Source organism: Sus scrofa, chromosome 12 (assembly GCF_000003025.6).
Source record: "Sus scrofa isolate TJ Tabasco breed Duroc chromosome 12, Sscrofa11.1, whole genome shotgun sequence".
Lineage (NCBI taxonomy): Eukaryota > Metazoa > Chordata > Mammalia > Artiodactyla > Suidae > Sus > Sus scrofa.
Window position 1 is genome coordinate 57,887,988 of NC_010454.4, and position 16,915 is coordinate 57,904,902.

At 49.0% G+C, this 16,915-nt stretch overlaps 1 long non-coding RNA gene across 1 annotated transcript in view; it reads right to left on the reverse strand.

Annotated features, from left to right (window-relative positions):
- LOC110255891 overlaps positions 2,363 to 16,915 on the reverse strand; it is a 76,749-nt gene continuing 62,196 nt past the window's right edge. Inside the window, exon 2 of the long non-coding RNA XR_002336857.1 lies at positions 2,363 to 3,596. This is a non-coding gene — a long non-coding RNA (uncharacterized LOC110255891). The remainder of the gene's footprint in view (positions 3,597 to 16,915) is intronic.

A 16,915-nucleotide genomic window follows, 5' to 3' on the forward strand; every position in this document is an offset into this window, starting at 1 on the left:
GTCCCTGTGTCCCTGGTTAAAAATACAGATTCTGGCCCTCATCCAGGGCTTCTAAATCAAAACCTTGGTGCTAGGACCCAAGTTCGTGGGTTTTTTTGTTGTTTGTTTTTTGTCTTTTTAGGGCTGCACCCACAGCATATGGAGGTTCCCAGGCTAGGGGTTGAATCAGAGCTGGAGCTGCCAGCCTACACCACAGCCACAGCAATGCGGGATCTGAGCCGCATCTGTGACCTACATCACAGCCCACAGCAACGCCAGATCCTTAACCCATTGAGGGAGACCAAGGATCGAACCCGCAACCTCACGGTTCCTAGTCAGATTCGTTAACCACTGAGCCACGACGGGAACTCCATGTTCGTGTTTTTTGTGGGTTTTTTTCCCTCAGTTCTCTCAAATGATTCTTTTAAGCAACTAGGTTTGGAAAGAGTTGTCTCAGAGTCCTGAGTTTACCCTCTCACCGAGTCTCACTTCTGGAATAGCATCCTGACTCTCTCTTCCTCAGACCCTCGGAATCCAGACGGGTCACAGCCCTTCCCCACACCTGCTGCTGCTGACCGACTCTCTGAACCTGCGTCAGAGCAAAGGCCTCAGCTGTCATCCAAACACTTGTGGAGCCGGGGGAGGAGAGCGCCGGGCAATTCAGCGACTGGACTCACCCAGGTCCATATTCAGCAGGCCCACTGGTGCAGCCCAGAAGTCCTATGCTTGTTTCTTTGGAAACCTCGGGGTTTAGGAAATGCAGCAGGATTTACCTGGATGGTTTGGTTTGGTTTGGTTTGACAGATCAATATGTATTAGAAACAATAATCGCATCACACAACCAAAAGATTTCTCCACAATGAACACTCAAATTTTTTAAATTAAATTTCTCCATGATAAATACTCAAAATTTTCAATCCTCTAGCTTTTAAAGGCATGAGAAACTAAGGCAGACTGGTAGGGGATGGATAGCAGGACGGATATACGAATAAAAGGATAAGAAAGGAAATCCAGCCAAACGGTGAACTGCAGAATCTACACGGTCGGTATAAGCACGTTCACTCTAAAATCTTTGCAGCTTTTTCTGAACATTGAAAGTTTCTCATAACAAAATGAAGGGGGAAAGATACCAGATATTGAATTTTCCCTTAAAACATACTTTATATCCCCACTTAATAAAATGATTAATTTCGTTGAGTGATCATTATAACACCAATGCCCCCTAAATATTTTGAGTGCTATTTCTGAAGTAAGTTATTACCTGTGTCTATCAATATCATAACTTCAATGGAATTTTTAAAAATAAATGAGACTCGGATTTTTCTCTTAAAATGTAAAATTTCTTCCCTCTGCACTTTCTTCCCCCTTTTTGTTTGCATGGGCATTTTCTAGACCTCAAGTTATTGAAATCATAGAAATAGAAAGAAATGACATAAATATCGCTCTTAACAAAAGGTACTCTTGTTATTATGAAAGTGAAAAAAAAAAACAGAACAAAACTCTTATCTTCTGAGGAAAGTTATTAACAGAGAGTATGGTTGCATCTGCACTAGTGATTCTGAAACGCTTACACTCAAAGTTGAACATCTCCTGCTGAGGAAACTGAGCCTGGAGAAACTAATGACATTCAGAATCCCGTAACTAGGAGCCAAATGAGAAAACAAATAGAAAGGCCCTGTTGTTGTCACTGTGATAAATTCTGTCAGAATGTTTCAGTAACACAGACATAAGGTGACACTAAATTTCTGGGGTAAAAATGACCTTTCTTAAAATGCTTTCATGAGTCAATAAACGGTTTGTAGGCATTAATAAAGTTACACTTCTAACCCAGTCTTTGAAACAACTCAGATCCCTCTAAAAGGGGAGATTTAAAATGAAGCATAAGACAAGTCATAGAAAATATTTGCAAGTGATACCCCATAAAGGATGTGTATCCATAATATGTAAAAAACATGCAAACTCAAGAATATGAAAACAAAAATCCAAATTTTTAAAAAAAATAAATGCTGAAAGCTCTGAACAGACATGCCACCAAAAAAGACATACAGATGACAACTCAGCACACAAAAAGATGTTCAGCATCATCAGTCATTAGGGAAGCGTTCATTAAAAGCACAATGAGATGCCACTATCCACGCATTAGAAACACTAAAAATAAATTAATCATCAAACAACATACAACACCAAGTGCTGCTAAGAATGCAGAACAACTGGAACCCTTAAAGGTTATTGGTGGGAATGAAATGGTACAGCCACTCTGGGAAACAATTCGGCGTTTCTTATAAAATTAAATACACCTTTACCAAATGACTAAGTAACACCACTCCTGGGTATTTACCCAAGTGAACTGAGAATTTGTGTTCCCCCCAAAAGCCACACATAACTGTTTATAAATGCTTTATTTGTAAGTGCCAAAAACTAAAAACGACCTAGACCTTCCACAAGTAAATGGATAAACAAACTGTAGTACAGCCATACCATGGAATCTCTCAGCAATAAAAGGAAAAAACTGATTTCTGCGCTGACCGAGGTGTAATAACAGAAACTGAATTTGCCTTCCCACCTGAAGCAACCCCAAAAACCAATAAATTACATGAAGCAACAGATGGCAAGACACTGAATGCTAAGCAGTGAAGAACCTTGATCCCGAAAGGAAGGACACACGTGAGATCAGCCCTACGGGTGGCTCAGCTTTGCAGCTTGAGAGTTTCTAGGACAAGGAGAGGGAGCCGTGGTGCAGCCCAGCGGGCTCCCTGAGTTGAAGAGACAGAGCTGGGAATTCAGGGCAACCAGAGCTTTCCAGAGCAGAGCGGGAAAGAGAGCTACGAAGAGACAGAACTGCTGTCCTGGTTTGCAGTGAGCAGTGATGGGAGAACACCTGTGAAGCCCCCACCTGTGGTGGGGAGAGGACCACCAGAGAGGACTACCAGGAGCACGGCCGGTGCTCAGGCAGGACCACTTCCATAATGCGTCCCTGGTACTGCCAGGGTTGAATCCATCAACCGGCGATCAGTTTCCTCTTTGTCCGTATTTTCCTTTTCTGTTTTTCCTTGTTTACTACCTTGCTTCAGGTGAGCTGAATATCTTTATCAATATCCACATCGATCTCCATATCAACAGATGCTGATATTTATCAATGGCAACATAAAAGTGGATATTTATCGATGGCAAAACTGATCTCCATCTCAATACCTTCACAACCTTGGTGGCTTATTAGCTGTTCACTCTTGGTGGCTTTTAGTTCAGTGGTTGCTCTAAGGTTTATGTTGCCTTGTGTAACCTATTGCGATCGAGCTTCCAGTGACAGCGCACCACGCTGCGTTTAGATAAGCAGCTTCCACTTCTTCCAGCCCCTGTGCCCCTGTTCGCATTCATTTTACGCTCGTATGTGTTACAACCTCAGACACAGTTTTTTGTGGCTTAAACAATTACCTTCGAAACAGACTGAAGAGGGAAGAGATTACCCTACACGTGCAGTGCGGTGATCATCTCCTGTGCTCTCCACTCGTCTGGGCAGGTCCCGTATTTCCACCTCGCAGCATCTGTCTTCTGCCTGAAGGACCTCCTTTAATTTCCTCTTACAGTACAGGCAATGGATTATTCCAGCCTTTGAATGCCTGAAAACATTTTTATTTGTCATTATTTTTTCAAAGACATTTTTGCTGGGGGGAGAACTCTAGATGGAGAGTGTTCTGTCCCATTGTCTTTTTTGCTTGCATATTAATAAACTAAAAACGACTAACCTCAACAGACACAAAGAAAGCACTTGAAAGAAATTCACTCCTGATGTTTTCTTAAAAAAGGAACTCCCAGCAAATGAAAAATAGAAATTTCTCTTCCTAACGAAAGACAGAACAAAAGGGCCCCAGAGCTAACGTATTTAAAACAGTAAATGGTGACTCCCTTAGAAATGAGGAGCAATACAGGTCATCCATTCTTACTGTTGCTATTCGACGTCCTACCAGAGGTGCGAACCAGTGCGGTAAGGCAAGTAGAAGAAACTGAAGGCGTAATCAAAACTACCATGAGGTACCACCTCACACTGGTCAGAACGGCCGTCATTAATAAGTCCACAAATAACAAGTGCTGGAGGGGGTGTGGAGAAAAGGGAACCCTCCTGCACTGCTGGTGGGAATGGAAGCTGGTACAGCCACTATGGAGAACAGTTTGGAGATACCTTAGAATCTATACATAGAATTTCCATATGACCCCGCAATCCCACTCTTGGGCATCTATCCAGACAAAACTCTACTTAAAAGAGACACATGTACCCGCATGTTCATTGCAGCACAATTCACAATAGCCAGGACATGGAAACAACCCAAATGTCCATCAACAGATGATTAGATTAGAAAGATGTGGTATATATACACAATGGAATACTATTCAGCCATAAAAAAGAATGACATAATAGCATTTGCAGCAACATGGATGGAACTAGAGACTCTCATACTGAGTGAAATGAGTCAGAGAGACAAAGACAAATCTCATATGATATCACTTATAACTGGAATCTAACATCTAACACAAATGAACATCTCCACAGAAAAGAAAATCATGGACTTGGAGAAGAGACTTGTGGCTGCCTGATGGGAGAGGGAGGGAGTGGGAGGGATCAGGAGCTTGGGATTATCAGACACAACTTTGAATAGATTTACAAGGAGATCCTGCTGGGTAGCATTGAGAACTATGTCTAGATACTCATACTGCAACAGAACAAAGGGTGGGGGAAAAAATGTATACATGTAAGGATAACTTGATCCCCTTGCTGTACAGTGGGGAAAAAAAATAAACTGAAGGCGTCCAGTTTTGAAAAGAACACATAAAGCTGTCTGCATTTACATACAACCCCATCTTCCACGTTGGTCACTGAATTGAGTCACAAAATCTACGAGAAAGGGCAAGTGAGTTTAGCAATTATAGGACATAAGGTCCCACTCTGGTAACCATAAGTTTGTTTCCAAAGTTTGTGAGTCTGTTTCTGTTTTGGAAATAAGAAGTTTGTTTGTATCATTTTTTAGCTCCTACATTTAAATGATAGCATGTGATGTTGCATTTTTAAAAGAATTACAGATGACTCTTAAAATCATGTAAAGATGCCCAGCTCACTAATAATAAATGAAAAGCAAAATGCCAAATAACATTTTTCGCTATGAAATTGACAAAGGTCAAATTTTATAATGCATCACATCAGTAGGGAACACATGGGAAAACAGAATTTCACTAGGAGTAAAAATTGGAACAACTATGGGGGGGTTACTTATGTATTTATTTGGCTTTTTAGGGCCACACCCTCGGCATATGGAGGTTCCCAGGCTAGCGGTCGAATCAGAGCTACAGCTGCCGGCCTATACCACAGCCACAGCAACACGGGATCCAAGCCACGTCTGGAACCTACACCACAGCTCATGGCAATGCTGGATCCTTAACCCACTGATCGAGGCCAGAGACTGAACCCACATCCTCATGGATGCTAATCGGGTCTGTTGACTGCTGAGCCACGACGGGAACTCCCTGGAGGGTAATTTAAAACCTCTCAAAATTATAAATACTCATACCTAGTGGCTCAAATAGTTCTATTTCTAGGTATTTATCTTATTAATATGTCCAAGTGAGAAATAAAGGTATTCATTAGAGCACTGTTTATAATAGCCAAAAATTAGGAACTATTTAAAATGTCTATTAGTGGTGTCCTGACTAAATAAATGAAGATATATTCACAATGGAATACTATGCAGCCTTAAAAAAGAAAGGGAGTGATGGGAACTCTAGCCATGATATATACAAGGTGGAGAACAATGTGAGTCATGTGCTACCCTTTAGGATTTTTAAAAAAGAAAAGAAAAATTGTCATATGTCTATAATTGCATAGAACATCGTTGAAATGATTCATGAGGAATTGGGTTTGCCACTGGGAAGAGACACTGGGTGGCTGGGCACAGGAAAGGGAGAGAAATCTATTTCTCACCACCACCTTTTATGTACCATCTAAAATGTTGTGCCAACAGCATCTACCAAATATCCAAAAAATTGACTGCTTAAATATTCCCCTCCTGTGATAAAAGCACAGATGCAGAATATTTTGTAGGAACAAACTCAAACAATAGGAAGAGTATGTGACGTGTGTACCTGAGTTACCCAGGCAGGAGCCAGAGCAGAAATGATGGAGAAGTAACATTAGAAGCCAAGGCTTTGAGGGTGTCTCTGAGGCTGCAGCAGAGCCCCAGCCTGGAGCAGCGAGTTGCATCTGTTAAGAGAATTCCCATCTCAAAGGGGCCGCGCTGCCATCCACTCAGCACTCGGAGTCTGGCTTTATTGATAGATGAATAAGATTGAACATGACACCTGTGTCCAGAGACTCCCCCGGCACCATTTAACTAACACTTAGAGCAGCTGCTTTTGAAAAATTACCTTCAGGCTGGGCCCACCCTAGCAGAACAAAATCATCACCTAAAGTACTTTTCCAGTTCCCAATAAATGAGGATTCTTGCCCTGCAAGAGGAGAGCCGAGCCATATTTTATTTGAAGTCACATCTGTCGCTTTCTTTGGAGTTCCTCCGCTGCCTACCTTGGGTCCCAACGCCGGTGTCAGCGCCACCCAGGCGTCCGGCAGCCGCCTTGGCAGACCTTCAGTGGCTGCGCCTTGCCGACAGCACACAGCCCATGCCCAGGGGTACCCACAAGGCTCTTCGCCCTCCTGTCTGCTCCCACCTGCTCCCCTGCACCCACACGACCCCCCGGACGTTCTCAGCCACACTGCACCGTCTTCTACGTCTCCACACCATCACTCACGCTTCTCTCTTCATTACCTTCTTAATGGCCCACCACTGATTTATCAAGACAGGGATCCAGTGTCACTGCCTGGTGAGGTATTCCCCTGCCCCACCAGACCGAATTGATGGATACCTTCTTGCTGCCAGAGCAAAGACAGGGCGTGGATAGGCCTCGACGGCAGCATTTATCGCAATGTCTTATTATGCATCTTACTTGTCTCTCCTAACAGTTGTGGTCTCTGGAAGCAGGGGAACTACGCCTGCTCACCTTTATAGCCACAGTGCCCAGGTAACAGGGTGTCTGGTACTAAATTGTGAATAGACAGATTCTGGTTGCAGTCTCTGGATGTCTCATTCAACCCTCACATTCTCCCTAACTGTCCGATGCTGAGGCTCTCGCATCGCACGTTGCCGGTACCCTGGCCACACCCGGGTGATGACATTCACAGCTTGTCAGACGCCACCTCCGGCTGAGACGTCCAGTTCCACTTCTCATCGACAGAAACATTTCATCGCAGGCAAGCTGCCCTAAATACGGCTTATGCTCCCCCAGCTCCAGACTCAAGTTGACTCTGTCTTCCTTGACAATATTTTCCACCTGTGCACATGCAAACCACGATGCCATACGGCTCCACGCCCATCGGAACGGCCCAAATGAAAAAGACAGCTTGATTTTACCCGTTGATGAGGACAAGGAGCTGGGCACACGCAAAACGGCGTAACCGCTCTGGATGGCTGTTTGGCGAAACACAAATGCTCATGCCCCATAGAGTCTGTCCTGGGTGTAAACTTGACAGGATACAGAGAACGTATCCAAGAAGGCTCGCAGTGGATCCCCAAATGGGAAACGACCCAAGGAGGATGGGTCAAGTCTGGTTTATTCACACAGTGAAAGACTACCCAGCACTGAGAAGGAAGCACTGCTCTAAAACAATGCAGCCGGATCTCACGATGCGGAATGAAAGAAATCCGGCAGAAAGGACCCAGGACTGTGTGCTCTTCAGGTCATTTGACGTAAAGTTCAAAAGCAGGCAGCACGAAGCTACGATGAAAGAAGTCGGGACTGTTGGGGGCTTGGTAACAGGGAGGGGGATTAAGGGGCCTCTGGGTCACTGGTAAACGTTTTCTTTCCTGGTCTGAGTGCCGGTTACAGGCCTCACTTTGCAGAGATTCGGCAAACGGTATAGTTACGGTTTGTGTTTTACAGGCCTCAACTGAAATGTGAAATCGCCACAGTACTTGGTCCGTTGTGTCACAGAGGGGAGTTCTCTCAGATGGAAGACGATCAATTAACTGATGGAATCCCGCCGTCCTTGCCGTGCCTTTGGGGGGCGGGCTGGATGGTTTGGGGACACAGGAGGCCATCGACGTGTTTAGTTTTTCTTAAGTTCAGGAACTGAGACCACGCTCTGCGGAGACCAGACAGTCCAGTCCGGGCTCTGCGGGCCGCTGGCGGGGGAGGGCCTGCGTCCCTCGGCCGTCCCCACTTAGGACGGGGGCCGTCTGAGAACAGACATGTGCTCAGTGTGTTTTCTGGGAGCCGGCCGTGCTCTCCTCCTCCTGTCCTCCTTCAGAGAAGAACTGCTGGGCGGATGACCACCCGCCTGCAGCAGTTCATGTCCCCCGAGCCCCCCCCTTTTTTAAATTTTATAGCCATGCCACAGCATATGGCAGTTCCTAGGCCAGGGCATGAATCGGAGCCGCAGCTGCGACCTACGCCACAGCTGTGGTAATGCCGGATCCTTTAACCCACTGGGCCGGGCAGGAATCAAACCCACACCTCTGCAGCGACACGAGCCACTGAGTTGGATTCTTAACCCACTGCACCACAGCTGGAACTTCAACGCACTATATTTTAAAGACCAGGAGATAAGCATGCACCTGGATTTGGGGGCAGTGCTTCCAAGGGGCTTTCACAAAGGAGCTCCCCAGAACACAGCAGAGTCCTGAATTCCAGAAGAAATGAATCCTCTGTGAGAAGGGATTATCTTTGACTCCAGACGGAGCTCTGCCTTTCACTGTGATGGCAGTGACACCACACCTCTGCCACACCCACGCCGAACCCACCTCTGGCCCTGCCAACAACAGGGCAGGTCTGAGCAGCTCTCTGTGGTCCCAGAGAGAAGAGCACAAATGAGACTCTTCCCCGAGGGACTCCAGAGTGATGTGGCCCAAAGGGCGGCTCTACCCAGGGCTGCCTCGCTCCAGGTCCCCCACCTGATCGGTTAATGAGGACGAATGCACCTCTGCAGACCCCGGAATTGTCTCCCCAGCCCTCGGGCCTCTTGATCAAAGTGGGGGCTCCATTTGCCCTGAGTTTTCCTGGAGCCTCTTCACCCATTTTTCCTCTTTCCGGAAGTTCAACCTAGTGGCTCTAAACCAGTTTGCTAGCGCAGTTTTTCCTCTGGCTTCTCTCCTGACTCCAATTTCTGTCTCACCGATTTACCTGATGTCCCCTGTCCGGGGGGACCTGTGAGACGATATGGAACTGCCATAGATGATTTACACACACCGCACGACCAAGCAGAAGTCTCACGCCGTTACCTTCCCCAGAACCATCTACACTCATCAACAAGGCTCCCCGCTGAGCATGAAGTGCTCTCATCGGTCACCTTAAAGTGTTACAGGTAGAAAAGTGACAAGGAGGGGCTTCTCCCAAACTCCCGTCCCAGAGCCCGAGGGACCTTACCCGTGATCCCAACCCCAGCACCACGAAAACAACCCCGAGCTGCCCTCTGTGGAGTGATTCTAAGCGCGAGGTGGCGGCCAAGGGCGTTCCCGACACGAATCACCCTGTTAACCCAGCACCGCCCTGTGGGGCGGAGTCTCCATTTCCGCAGGAGGCACCTGACACTCACAATATCCAGCCACAGCCACGGTTGCTTCTATACCCGGTAAGCAGTACAGTCCTTCTTCACACTAGGTCGTTCGGATCCAAAAGACACAGCTCTGAACGACGACGGGTGGGGAGCAAACTGGCGGTGCTTTCAGCAGAGCAGCTTGGCGGTGAGAAATGGGGGGCTTCTAATGCAACACTGCAGATCCTGAAATATGAGGGTCAGGAATTTTCCCACGAGAGATACCCAAAGTGAAAAGAGTCATATTTCTTAATCTTCCTGAATCACATTAAAAGCTGGCTGATAGTCCTCACCCACCAAAGTCAAGCTGGAGCTCAGCGTCGGGAGTAACTGAGGCTTCCTCCTCTCCTCCCCGCACTCCCTGGGTCTGTAAAGACGCGGAGGAGCCTGGTCCCCGAGCGTTCTAGGTCCACCGCCCCCGAGGGTCGGGTCAGCGGTCCTTCACTTTCTTTGGTCTTTGCGTCGCCTTTTGGCTTCACTGGCCGTTGCCTTCACCCCAGCGCCCAGGGGACCAGCGAGCCGCCCTCCGGCGAGGTCTCCGTGCTGGCTCTGCTCTGCCGCCCTGCTCGTTTCTGGGTTAGAGCACCGCCTCCTCTTCAGCTGCACCAGCCTCTCCCCCCATCAGGAGGAACCAGGTCCATCCTCTGCAGCATTTGTAAACACAGGCTTTTTACTATTTTTTATTTTTTTATTTCTCAATGAATTTATTATGTTTGTAGTTGTACAATGATCATCACAAGCCAGTTCTTAGAGTTGAGTCGTGGGCTTTACGCTCCTCCCTGACCTTTCACAGACAAACAACATACCTGTCGTTGCCCTCGGCCAAGGAAGCTCAAAACGAAATAAAAACAGGAGAACTACCTTCTCAATTTTTTTTTTTTTCCCCGAATGAGAACATGGGGGATGGAATCCAGAGAGGGAGGAAATGTCTATCCATTTCTCAGTCGAGCTCACTCTTACCTAAGGGCTCCTTAACGTGGAGACAAAACATTAGAGCTGAAAGCAAGACTACTCCCTTTTCAAAGTCTCTGCAATTCCCCCCATTACGTTCCCCAGAGAGAACCCCCCAGGAGGTCAGCAAGCTAATCAACAATGCAGACTCTTCTCTTTTTTTATTTCAAGATAAAATTATTTATGTATTTATTTATTTGTCTTTTTGCTATTTCTTTGGGCTGCTCCCACGGCATATGGAGGTTCCCAGGCTAGGGGTGGAATCGGAGCTGTAGCCACCGGCCTGCGCCAGAGCCACAGCAACGCGGGATCCGAGCCGCATCTGCAACCTACATCACAGCTCACGGCAACGCCGGATCATTAACCCACTGAGCAAGGGCAGGGACCAAACCCGCAACCTCATGGTTCCTAGTCGGATTCGTTAACCACTGCGCCACGATGGGAACTCCATCAGGATAAAATTTTTAATCTTTGTTTGCATTTTGTATTGCAGTAGAGTTGATTTACAGGGTTGTGCCAGGTTCTGCTGTGCAGCACAGTGACCCAGTCATACATAAACACACATTCCCCTTCTTGTATTCTCTTCCATCGGGGTCTATCCCGGGAGATTGGATCGGTTTCCCTGGGCTGCACAGCAGGACCTCACTGCTTACCATCCTAAATGGGATAGTTCGCATCTATGAACCCCACACTCCCCGTCCATCCCACTCCCTCCCCCGCCTTGACAACCATGAGTCTGTTCTGTTCTTTGTCTGTCGAGGCCACGCTTAAACGTCCCCTCTTCCATGAGGACCTCCTGGATTACCACTCTGCTCAGACTCTTTCCTTTCTATGTTCTGGGTTGGCTGGTGCCTGCCTTATACCAGTTGTATTCTGTTCTGTGTCCTGGATGTGTGTTAAATGTATGGAATACAAATTTTTAAAAAGAGTATCTGCCACACCTCTGAAGTGGCTATTTCAAAGGGCCACTTCAAAGGGTGTGAAGCGGCTTTATCTAGTCCCAGCAGAAACTGTTGGGCAGGGTGGGTGGAAACTGGCTTAAGAGACCTAACTATGAATTGAGGAAACTGCAAATATTCCCAGAGTTTGGCAAACACCTTCCCCCAGATGGTATCGAGCAGCGTAGCCTTCTCTGGCTTCAGACTACTGACAGACAGTGGGGGTAGTTTTATGGCAAGTTCTCTTCCTTACAAACTTAACTTGGCCACCAACCAAGTCTACACAGCCTCGTTTTCAAATGGCCTTGGTTCCTCAGCTGCTCCCCAGGAAATGGTGCAGAGCAACCCAAACAGGAGGACCAGGACCCCTCCTGGGTGTCAGTTTGCAAATCCACCTCCGGGGTGGGGCTGCAAAGTGCGTCCCCGATGTCCCCCAGCTGAGAGGTGCGACCTGTGGAGCAGACAGCACTCGGCTGAGACCCGAAGCCTAGGACGAAGCAAGGAGGAATAGCTAGGGAGCTTCGGCCGCCTGCTACCCGGCTCTGTCTCATGGATGCGAGAACCTTCCATCCCGGGGTGACAGCCTGGCTCCCAGTCCCTGCACCTCCTTCCCCACAGCTGTGTCCCCGTGGCTCTCCCGGTGGGCTCAGCACAGGAAGAGGGTGAAATTCCAGGCATGTGAAGTCATAAAGGACTTTAAGAAGACCCGGTCACTCTGGCCTTCTTCCCTGCACGGCAGAACGAGGCCTGTTCTGCTCCCTGACCCCGAGCTTCTGGACCTCCAGCCGCCCATCTTGCAACCTGCTTTGATGGATTCTGCCTCCTGCTGTGTTCCTGAACAGCCTCCCAGGCCCCTGGAGAGGAAAGCACGGCCGCTTTCACGGCTCCACGCTCACACAAGGTCCACCTACCAGCTGGCTCCCTCCCTCCCTGAACCTTGGCACAGGGCCTCCTACCAGATTCCCCGGTGCTGAGTTCTCCTGAGTTTTCCGTTAGGAAACCCAGGAACCACCTCTCGCCACCCCTGGACGCTGTCTGCGGCATGCTGCTGCCTGCCTGGGGCTCAAGGGGCCCCCCCAGGCTGCTCTAGACACTCAGGACTGGGCCTCCCGCTGGTGGGTTGGTTTCCAATCGGCCGCCCCGACCGTGTGGACCTCCAGCCTCCGCCCATATTATCTCCATCGTGGTCCATCCCCAGCGACCACAGCCTGACCAACGCCAGCAGCGGCCAGAGCCTGGCTGGGTGGATCGCCTTATACCGGGGTTTTCCAAGCACGTTCTGCAGAACCTTTGTCCTGCAGGGTGTTAACAGACCTCACGTACACAAGCAGGTCTGGAGTCAAATATGCTTCGAGGAGATTACGCAGGAGAGTAAAACGGGACCCTTGACGGAGGATTTCGCAGAGCCTCTGCCACGACAACATGCACGGACAGTATCTGAGCAGCGATACAGTGCTTAACGCTCCCCAAATGGGAGCATGTCTTCCTTGGAGCAGGTGAGAGGACTAGGGCTCCAGGGAACAGACTTCGGGAAAGGTTAAATGACCTTCTTCAGTGTCCAGACCCACATGAACCTTGACCTCCTGCACTCATGACATCAGCAAAGCCCCAGACGCAGCCCCGTTCTAGATGAAGTGGGGCCACGGGAGCCACTTCTCGCTGTGCTCTGCCCCCGGTCACTCGCTGTCTGACACCTGACGACTGCCTCCCTGGCCTGCGTCCCCATCTCTGCCTCTGCTCTCAGGGGGCAGGTGTGTGATGGTGTTCTCATTGCTCGGTAAGGGCGACCCCGAAGGCTCACTCGCTGAGCACCAGCTCCCAGGGACGACTGCGCGAAACGCTCTATGGCCTCTCTCAAGCTTCATTTCTACACGGAATCTAAAAAACATGGATACAAGTGGACTTCTACACAAAACAGAAGTAGATGCACAGACACAGACACAAATTTATGGTCACCAAAGGGAAAAGAGAGGAGGATAAATGAGGAGTTTGGGATGAGCAGATACACACTACTCTGTACAAAGCAGGTCATCAACAAGGACCTGCTGTACAGCTCGGGGAGCTCTACTCGTGTGTGTGTGTGTGAGTGTGTGTGTGTGTGTGTGTGTACATTTATGTATATATATGTATAACAATCATTTTGCTGTACACCTGAAACTAATGCAACACCTTAAATTAACTATAGTTTAATTTTTAAAAATTAAAAATGCATAAAAATGTAAAATTTAAATAGGAAATAAAAAACACAACCATCACCTAATGTCGGCACAGCTGCTGGCCCCACTTTACAGAGGGGTCTTCTGAGACGCCACACAGCCAAGCGCACCAGTAATACTACTAAACTGAGACTCAAGCTGAGGCCATGGGCTGCAGACTGGGTTCTCATCACAGCACGGTAACTACTCATTCACGTGACAAATACTGAGCCCTGCCACAAGCCGGGCCATGGTCAGATGTTCCCGCCCTGGTGGAGCTTCCGTTCCAGTGGGAGAAGACAGGCGCCAAGAAAGAAAACGAGGCCTCGGGCCCATCGGTGAGTGACACAGAAAAGAGCATAGGTTGTGTGTGGGGAGGGGAGCTCTGGTCACCTGGGGGCGGGGGGGGGGGGGGGGGCTCTGGTTTAAGGGGACAGGTGGCCAGAAGGGAGTGATAGTGGAGGGAAGAGTCTTCCAGGCAAGACAGAAAAGGCAAAGGCCAGGAGCAGGAGCGCTTCTGAACTGTTCAGCAAACGGCGAGGGGGTCAGAGTGGATGCGGCAGAGCAAGAGGGAGGCGAGGGGGTGGCCAGATTCCACCAGGCAGGGCTCGGGCGGGGGTTCAGAAGGAGAGAGAAGGGGTGGCCAGATTCCGCAGAGCAGGGCTCGGGCTGGGGGTTCAGGCTGTTTCCTCTCCTAAGGGGTGCTTTCGCTCTGGGACTGGAAGCCGCTGGAAGGCTGGGCGGAGGAGGAATGTTCCGACTTCCATGGGAAAGGCCCCTCTTGGGGAGGCGGGAAGGAGCCGGAAGAGCACGAGGCGAGGCGAGGGACGATGCGGGCGGCGAGGAGGTCAGACTCCCGAGAGCGCAGGAAGAGCAAGCCGGCAGGGTTCCACAGCCACGGGACAGAGGGCACGAGGGAGACGAGGGAGGAAGGATGATGCCAAGACTCGAGCACCCGGAAGGCGGCGTTGCCTTTCGCGGAAGCGGGGCAGCGGCCAAGAGCAGGATCGTGGAGGCAACCCTCCTGGGCAAGACCGCCGTGGGCATCTCCAGGCTGTGACTTCCAACTGGCGCCGGTCCCTGCACACGAAGCCCTAAGGCATCTCTCGTCAGAAAACAAGGAGCTAATCCAGTTTTATCTCCCTTTTTCTGCGCTGCCACGGAACTTCGAACCCAGGGCAGGACGCTGTCGGACAGCTTAGTATTTCAGGATGAGACGTATCACAGACACATGTTTTCAGACTTGTAGGAAGAGGAGGCTGGCGGAGAAATACACTTGGGGATGGGCTTTAGTTCTGGAAGAAGATGGGCCCAAACGTGGTGCTGCTGTGAGAGGGGGACAGAGGAGAACGGAGGGCTGGCGCAGGAGTACAACACTCCACCTGCTCCAACGCAGCGGATGCAGAAACCTCCCGTGTCACAAGGGCCTCTCCAGGAAGGGAGCAACGAGCCGCCGCCAGGGCTTCCGACGTTGAGCTGGGCCTGGGCGGCGGTGGGAGGCAGTGTTTCAGGGGCGACATTTCCCTGCCCGGGTGGGCTGGTCCCGCTCTTGCCTGTGACCTGGGCGGGGGGCACAGGTGACAACTGCCCTCCCTGAACTGGGCTCTTTTCGAGACGGCCCCAGGCAATGTGCCCACGGTTCTGTGAGGGAGCACATTACACACACGCAACCACAGGACTGCGACAGTCAGGGCTGGCTGCACGTCTGCACAGACGTGTGCTAGTGATCTTCACCACTCTAAAAATTCACCTGGACTCCAGGGGTCACCTGTCCCAAAGTCTTCTCTGTAACTAAATTTCTCTGCTCTTAGCAAAGGCTGTGCACGTCTGGGCACAGGAGGCCTGTGGGAAGCCTCCGTGGTTTCTGCTCAGTTCTGCTGTGAACGTAAAACTGCTCTTAAAAAAAAAAAAAAAAAAAATAGGGTCTATTAGGAGTTCCTGCTATGGCACAGATGGATCTGGGTCATTTCTGCAGTGCCAGGACGCAGGTTTGATCCCTGGCCTGGTACAGCACAGTGAGTTTCTGCAGCTGTGACCCAGGTCTGATTCCTGGCCGGGAACTCCATATGCCTCAGGGCAGCCAAAAGCAAACAGAACAGATCAGAATACAATACAGTACAATACAATACAATACAAAACAATCTATTTTTTAAAAAAAAGAAAGGAGAGAATAAAGAAGGAAGGGATGAGGCCGGGAGGGAGGGAAGGAAGAAGAAAAAACAGAGGGTCTCAGGAATTCAGGCGACCAGGACAGGCAGCGGGGTTAGAGCCAACTTGCCTCCGCCGGTGAAGGTGGAGGGCACACATCCCTTCCCAAAGCCACACGTAGTGAAGTCCAGTTATTGGCTCAGAACCTGCCCTTGGTTTTGGTTTTTTGACTGTTAGTTGTTAGACATTTTATACCACTGAGAATAGTACTTTAAATGACACTTTCAGGAGTTCCCAAAGTAGCTCAGCCGTTAATGAACCCGACTAAGCGTCCATGAGGATATGGGTTCAATACCTGGCCTTGCTCACTGGGTTAAGGATCCGGCATTACCATGAGTTGTGGTGTAGGTCACAGATGCAGCTCAGATCCTGAGTTGCTGTGACTGTGTGTAGGCCGGCAGCTGTAGCTCCGATTCGACCCCTGGCCTGGGAACCTTCATATGCCACAGGTGCGGCCCTAAAAAGCAAAAAATAATAAATAATTTTTAAAAATAAAATGAGACTTTTGGACACAGAGTTAAATGCCTCCTTTGAGGCTGATCCAGGGCCTCTGACAGACTGAAACTCTTCCTGTCATCCAGTTCTGTCATCCAGCTGGTATTAGCATCTTTCCAAAATGACTTCTCTGGAGTGCCCACTGCGGTGCAACAGGATCGGTGGCATCTAGGGAGCACTGGGACACTGGTTCAATCCCCAGCCCAGCACAGTGGCTTAAGGATCCGGCATTGCCACGGCTGCGGCTTAAGTCACAACTATGGCTCAGATATAATCCCTGGCCAGGAATTCCATGTGCTGGGGGTGGCCAAGAAAGACAAAATAAAAATAAAACAAAACAAAAGGACTTTTCTGAATACTTATTTTATGTTAGGACTCTGCTCCTAACTTTTTTTTCTGGTTAATTTTTTTAAAATTTTTTACTAAAGTATAGTTGATTTGCAATGTGCCAATTTTGCTATAAAGTGACCCAGTCACACATACGTGTATCTATTCTTTTCTCATATTACCTTCCATCA